The 8,007-nt window shown below is 41.3% G+C and overlaps 1 non-coding gene and 1 pseudogene across 1 annotated transcript; one reads left to right on the plus strand and one right to left on the minus strand.

The window, feature by feature from the left end:
- Positions 1-1,732: 1,732 nt before the first annotated feature.
- On the minus strand, positions 1,733-1,862 carry LOC142425288 (small nucleolar RNA SNORA76). Its single transcript, XR_012779635.1, has one exon. It is a non-coding gene; the product is annotated as a small nucleolar RNA SNORA76 (small nucleolar RNA).
- A 2,326-nt stretch (positions 1,863-4,188) lies between these two features.
- On the plus strand, positions 4,189-5,095 carry LOC142424076 (serine/threonine-protein kinase RIO3 pseudogene; annotated as a pseudogene).
- The last annotated feature ends 2,912 nt before the right edge of the window (positions 5,096-8,007 follow it).

The following is an 8,007-nucleotide window of genomic DNA, read 5'->3' on the forward strand; positions in this document are numbered from 1 at the left end:
CGAACCGACCCTCACCCCTCAACACAGAGATACCTACCTACATAACAAGGTGGCAGAGTCTTTATCCTGGAGATCCCTGAGTTCCTTGGTTGAGTAACTTAACAACAGTGCTGAGGGCAGTTAGAGGGGAGTAACTTGGCCCCTGAGCAGGGAGAACAATAACAGTGAGTCTGCTCCTGTAGTTAAAGCTGGTAGCTGTTAGAGATTAGCCATGTGTTCTTATGAGGTATCATTAAGGTATCACTACAATGGGAGGATATTGTGGGGATGATGGAAATGAATTTTAATTAGGACAATATGACTGGGACTCTTCTCTAACCCACAAATGGGAAGGCCTCTCTCCACCCAGAATCCTGGCCTTGCAAGCTTCGCATGTCTCACTACTATAGAAACTCCCTGCTAAATGACCTCGATCACTCATCAGCATTGCAGATAAGGTCCCTGTACCCTCTATTTGCTGTCTGCTTTATCTTCCTTCATTTCACACGCTACTTCTATGGACCCATTTAACTGTGAGGTGGGATCCCACAGTTTATGTCTGCTTTAAGAGTTGGTACAAACATTTAAATAACAGTTGTAGTCATTGTTCTCACTTGCAAGCATATGAAAATTAACCCACCACTGGCAGCATTGTACTTCAGGAAAGATCTTGCAATGTACTTTTTTTGATGATGAATATGACACCAGTTTTTTTGAACTTGCCAATCTCAGCCTTATAAACCACTTGATAACCTAAAAATAGCTAGTGCTTAAAGTCCAATAATACATATAATATCAATCTCTAAACATTTCATTTTAACAACTTCCAATTTTTCTTGATAGTACTTCATACATTCCATCATTCAATTATTAGTGGATGTTTGCAGCTATTTTTTTTCTCATTTTCAGTCATCCCATGTCACCCACTGAAGGTCCCCAAAGCATTACTCCATCCACAGCACTACTATTGACTGTACTTTGAGTAGTTAGTACTTCTAAAGTGTTATATCAGTGCCAATAAACCTGAGGGGCTCATGTTCTAGAAGTTAATCACCAGTTCTTCCTCCCAGTCTGTATTTCTAGAAATTCCACTAAGACCTGTGCACCACATGTGATGCTGCTGGTATTTGAAATACTGGTGGCATTGCTTCCGACGTCATAGCAACATGCACGCCACCACAGGAAAACACTGGAAGATGAGTTTTGTAAGCTAGAATGTAGTCTTTCCATAAACATAAGGATTATGTTTATGTACCATAGTATCTCTCATATATACCTCTAAAATTGTGTTCTCCCAAGTTGAATATTCTGCATTTTTCACACTTCCAATTTGTCTATTACTTAGTTGTCTTTCAGTAAAGACTGATGGAATGAATACATCCGACCTCTAGCAACTGAAATTAGCAGGCCTTACCTCCCTTGTGGTCAATGCGTCTCAGAGTCTTGCTTGTATTTACATTCTTTGTATATATTTTTTCTTTTTTTTCTTCATTCTTTGTATATTTTCATGGTCCTATTAAGCAACTACCAAATCTTTGTTCATTCGTTATTTTCACATCCAACCTGATTTCTGCTTTTACCAGTTGGATTGTGTACATAATTATATTTGTGTCACTGGGCAAGAAACATGAAGCATAGTATTTTATTTACATTTATATAAGTGGTTTGTCAATAAAGATCTACCTTGTATCAATGCATGTTTTTAAGAGGTCCATTGTAAATCAATATGATAGAGTTTCTTTTTTTTTTTTTTCCATGTCGCTCGCGGTTAAAAGGGCCGCCTGCAGAGGCTTGGTGGCCCCAGTTATGCGCCAGCACTTGCTCTGGCACTGCAGCTTAACCCCATGCGCCACGGGCAGGCACGGCGGGTTCAAAGATAGAGTTTCTATGTTCTGTTTTTTTTATCGAGATGCACAAAGTTAATGATCATTTGATTGAGCACTCGCAACATGAAAGAAGTATGGACAGAACTGAACAATGCTATAAATTTAATTTATTGGAAAATATTCTTCATCAACACAAAAATAATTTTCCTCTATAAGAAAATTATGACATATTAGGCTTACATGATAAAATTATAAAATCAGATTTAATCATTCTGGCATTAAATCAGAACAATAACAGCAAAATTAAGTCAGTTGTGTTCAATGGAGATAAGAAAACTTTTCTCGATATTGAACAAAAGCAATTTTGTACTGAAATGAAACTCCCTGAGTGTGAAAAACCCAGTATCATGAAGTCACAATGCATTCAGCATCAGGAATTTGACAAAAATTCAGAAACCACTCATAGGTGGTAAATGTGGGCAAACCTTCATCAAGGAGTTTTTCCTCAGTGAGCATCAGTTCATTCCTATTCTAGATAAGAACTATAAATGTCGTCAGTGTGAGCAAGAATTCGACAAAGTATTGAAACTCACTGCACATTATGGAACAGCACATAAAGGACAAAATCCATATACATGCTTGGAATGTGGCAAAGCTTATCACAGTAAATCATATCTCAAGGAACATCAGAAAACTCATGTGACAAGGTTGCTCTGTGTATGCAGGGAATGTAGGAAAGGCTTTACCTGGAACAGTGATCTCACTGCTCATCAGTGAACTCATGCTGGTGAGAAACTCTGTATGTGTTGAATGTGGAAAAGGCTTCATTCACATAGCACATCTCAAAACTCATCTATGAACTCACACTGGAGAAATGCCTTCTGTACACGGTGAGTGTGGTAAAGCTTTCAGCCAGAAGTGATGCCTTACAATGCATCAGATATTTCACACAGGTAAGAAACCCTGTGTCTGTGGTGAATGTGGAAAAACCTTTATCTGGAAAAAGAATCTTATTGATCATCAGCAAACTCACACTGGAGAAAAACCTTATGTATGCGATGAGTGTGGTAAAGCATTCAGTCAGAAACAATACCTTACAGCACATCAGACATTTCACACAGGAGAGAAACCCCCTGTCTGTGGTGAATGTGGATAAGCCTTTATGGGAAAAATGAGCTCACTGTTCATCAGTGAACTCATACAGGAGAGAAACCCCATATCTGTGGTGAGTGTGGAAAAGCCTTCGTTTGGAAGAGGAACCTCACTGTTCATCAGCGAATTCGTGATGGAGGAAAACCTCATGTATATGATGAGTGTGGTAAAGCTTACAGCCAGAAGTGATGCCTTACAGCACATCAGACATCACAGACAGGAAAGAAACCCCATGCATGTGGTAAATGTGGAAAAGCCTTTACCTGGAAGAATACGCTCACTCTTCCTCAGCGAACTCATACTGGAGACAAAGACTATGTGTGTGGTGAATGTGGAAAAGGCCTTACCTGGAAGAGTGATCTCATTGCTCATCAGTGAACTCATACTGGAGAGAAACTCTATGTATGTGGTGAATGTGGAAAAGTCTTTGCCTAGAAGAATGTTTTCACTATTCATCAGCAAACGCATACTGGGGAAAACCTTATGTATGCGATGAGTGTGGTAAAGCTTTCAGGCAGAAACAATTCCTTACAGCATATCAGACATTTCACACAGGCAAGAAACTGTTTGCATATATTAAATGTGGAAAACCTTATATTTGGAAGTCAAGTGTCATTCAACATGAGAATATTCATAACAAGAAAACCTTCCAATGGGGTGAGTGTAACAAAGCTTTCACAACAAAGGAAGAGGTACTAGGGTTTGGTCTGGGCCGATTGTGGGGCCAGACGATGGTAACTTACCATGTGGCTACCCATGCTCAGAATTTTTGTCACTTTACTGACATGGTCCACAGGTGTGGGCAGAGGGACTTGTAGACTTCCGCATGGAGCATGGGCCCCTCAGTACTCTTCAAGCTTTCAATGTCCAAAAGAACTGGACCTTGTATTTCTTGATAACAGCTATACCAAGCAATAGGGGGCCCACCCAGATGCTAGTAGTGCCTGCCCCACCTCCATACTCTTTGTTACCCCCACCCCCACCCCACCCGAGACAGCACAAAAGTACTTTAAAATATAAGTCAAGAAAATAGAAGACATATGAAAACAATTAGTCCAGAGGAAGAATGGACCACAATCAACCTCAGCCTCCATGACTCTGAGACCAGAACTAGATAGTGCTGAGGTACCACTGCTAATTACTCTGAAAGGGATCACAGAAGAGAATCCTGAGTAGAGTGGGAGAGCAAAGTGGAACAAATCCCCAAATCATAAAATAGACCAGGCTTTGGATGAGAAAAAAAGAGCATTCTACTGCTGAAAAATCAGTCAATCCTAATACACATTTACCTACGTATAAAATGGTCACCTCTGGAGTATTGGAGGCAATCACTGGCTGTATTAGTACAGGAAAGGAATCTTGTGTGTCATGCATATGGAGGGAGCATGAAGGATGAAAAGGAAGATGGTAAAGTTGTACCTACAGAATGTACCATCAGGGTATTTAAAACAGCCCTTAATGACTTTAAGAATCATGACAAATATATTAAAGATGATTAGAGGTTTAAAGACCACTTCGATAAACTAAATCCATGTAAGATCATCCACACGTGGGCCGAAAAAGAAATGCACTATCTCTCAAGAATGTAGAGCATTGGAATTACTTGTCCAACTTATCCAACAGTTGTCCTGCTCAAGAAACACATTTCAGTTATGTCTTTTATTGGCAACGACCAAAGTTCCTGTTCCTAAATTAAAAGAAGTAAACTCAGTAGTGAAGAATTGAAAGATGTCTACTATCAAACTCTTGATAAAATGTAGCAGTTATATAATGAATGTCAACTGGTCCGTCTTGACATCAGTGAGTATAACAAGCTGTGGCATGCTGAGAAGGTCTGGTTGATTGATGTCAGTCAGTTTGTAGAACCAACTCCTCCTCATGGCCTGGAATTCCTGTTGCGGGACTGTAGGAATGTCTCCCAGTTTTTCCAGAAAGGAGGAGTTAGGGAAGCTCTCAGTGAACGAGAGCTCTTTAATGCTGTTTCAGGCTGAAACATCTCCGCAGATAATGAAGCTGATTTCTCAGTTGAGATCGAAGCTTTAGGGAAAATGAACAAAGATAATGTTCACAAAAATGGAAGGAAAGCTGCTTCATTTGTGAGGGACAACAGAGGTCCACCAGTACTACCTAAGGAATAACCCCGATGCCTGCTGCCTCTCAATATCATCAGTGACTGTGACTCCAAAGGAAAAATTATTCTCTATAATCGGTATGAAAAATGAAAATTTGGTTTCACAAAAGCTGATGGAAACAGACATAACCTTTCATTGGGGCATCATGAAATGGAATTGAATGGAACATGTTGCATACTATAACACCCAAGGAGAGACATCGTAAGTTTGTAGAGAAGATAAATGCATAAGAACTACTTAAGTATCCTGGCGCGAAAAAGTTTTTTAGTTTTCAATTATTTTGCATCTAGTAAATATGGTTAAACTGTAAGTCACAGCTGCAATGTAAATGTGGATTATTTGAAAGGACGGGCTGTAAGATTTTAACCATGTTTGACATATTCTATGTTCAGTTTACATTTTATTCAAACTAGTTATTAATTTTCAAGTGAAATATGGCAAATGAGAAGTAATAAATAATTCAATGTGGAAAAGTACCTTTAAAGCAGCTCAGGTACCAAACTAAACGGCTTATTTCAGTGATCGGATCTTTCAATAGTCTCTCGTACTGAGACTGGCTGTGCTCTCCGCAAGCTCCCTACTTTGCTCATTAGTTTGTTGGGGTGAGGTTTACAAACACCAACATAGTGAATCCTACTGTTGCTATTAACTCAGATTAGAGGAAGAAGAAATCAAAACATGTTAATACTTTCAAATGCCAAATATGTTCTTCTTAAACACATTTTCATTTTTCTGATACAGTTTTTAACTGCATTTCAGAAAAGTGTGTTTGAGGTAGATATTCATTACAATCCTAAAACGTTTACTATTATGAAGCACAGGTTAAGTGGCTGGTAATTAGTGACAGAAATTCCAGAGAACTCGTTTTAAAAAGCTTTAGCATTTCAATGTTTTGTTTTCTAACATAGGCCGTTTCACAAACTATTGTTGTGTGGCATTCTTAAGTGTGTTGTGAACATGCTTTTTAAAAATGAAGAGATCATTAAAAAAATAGACCAGGCTTTCTGGTCTCAGGGAGACTGGTGAAGTCCCGAGACTCTGGCCCTTAGCGACTCTTCACTCCTGGAACTGTGCTCACTCCTCTGACTCAGGTTTCTGCCAGACGACATGCAGGCTTGGAGGGGAAGAACAACATCCGAGAGGGATGCACTGCTTAAAACGTGCAACTGTACAAAATCTAAAGGACAGCATTTGATTATGGATAAAAAATGGAAAGGAGGGAGGGACAGGAAATAAGGATGAATAATAATAGAAAAACAGGGAGGGCGGAAGTGGGAAGAGTACTGGTACATCTTGGGGACTGCATCAATGTATGAATTGTTGAATGGAATTTTTTTTTTTTTTTTGCTGCAAAAGGAAGCTTAATTGTTTCCATTTGGTCACCAGCTTGACAGATGTGGCTCCAGGGTGGTGGTGCTGAGGCTGGCGGGGCAGGTTCAGGTAAGGGGACTAAGTTCGAAGGGGAGGCAGAGGGCCCCTCGCAGATGGCTCGGTGCCGTAGTTCCTAGTCGAGTTTGAGGGTGAGCCTCTCCAAGAGATATTCGCCCACCCAGCCTGGGGGCTGGCCAGCCTGCGGAGGTGGGTCAGGTGGTCTCCCATATAACTGAGGAGTTTCACTTCCTCATCCAGGAAGTAGTTCTCCAGAAAGTCACAGAGATGGGGGTCAGTGTGAGTGGACCCCATGCATGCAGGTCCAGAAGGGCCTGGTTGAGGGTCTTCTCAAGGGCCGACGCAGCTTCCATGGCGTCCAGGTCCTACCCCACTCATCTTGGGATTGCTTCTGCACAACCTGGAAGAGGGCACAGCTGCCACGCTGGTTCTGCAGCTTCAAGAGACGCTCAGCCTCCTCGTGCTTCTCCTTCGCCAGCTCGCGGAAAAAGTGCCCCACGCCCTCCAAGGCCACATCATCGTGGTTGAAAAAGAAGCCCAGAGGCCCGCAGACACAGGTTGACCAGACGGTTGACGCTGACCTCAGCTTCTGCGGTATTATTCTTATGGATCAAGACCTCATGACTGGTCGGTTTGGAGGTCACCACACACAAGATAAAAGTGTTAACTGGTCCCAACAAGAGGGGATGGCCAAGAAGATGGTCCCGAAGGTTATGCCAGGAAAGGAAACTGGAGAGTGGTGGAAGACTGGAGGCAGAGAGTCCCCAGATCTGTTCTGTTCAAACACTGTTGAAGCAAGACACAGATCCACGAGACCACAAGGCGAGCTTCTGTAAAATTTTAAATCAATAAAAATGTTGAAAAAAATGAAGAGCTCATGTCTCATCAATGATTTCATGTAGGACAGTTACCATGCAGCTGTAATGAGTGGGGGAAACTTACCCGTGTTTCTAAGTTTTCTTGACATAAAGAATCCCACAAAACTGAAACAGCTTTAAATTCAAACGTGGTTGGGAAGCCCTCCCCAGGGAGTCATGTGTCATCACACACCAGTCATCTCCTGCAGAAGGAAAGCCCTGTGAATATAGTGACTTTGTATATGCCTTCTGTGGCTTCTCTCGTGTGTCAGTAAACACCAGTGGAATCCTAACTGATGTAGCTCTGGTGAGACGACCTTTAGCCAGAAAGGAGTCAAGTGACCGTAGAGGATTAGAAACCATATAAATACAGTGAATGTGGCACTGTGCATGCATTTAGTGACTCTGGCAGTGCCTCCAGTGTCCAGTTATGTTTTATTGTATGTTCCGCAAAGCTCATTGGATCAAATTTGATGCACTGATTATCCAGGAGGGCTGAACACAGTGTCTGCTTTATTGTGACTTCAGCGTGTATCCTGTGGGAAATCATGAATACAGACATTGGGGAAGCCTGATAGATTCATCCTGTGTGTGTATATACATTGATATCAAGACACAGTGCAGGAAATATACCCGATCTGATCCCATCACACCGAGGTGAAACACTAGGGC

Source organism: Tenrec ecaudatus, chromosome 13 (genome assembly GCF_050624435.1).
Source record: "Tenrec ecaudatus isolate mTenEca1 chromosome 13, mTenEca1.hap1, whole genome shotgun sequence".
Classification (NCBI taxonomy): domain Eukaryota; kingdom Metazoa; phylum Chordata; class Mammalia; order Afrosoricida; family Tenrecidae; genus Tenrec; species Tenrec ecaudatus.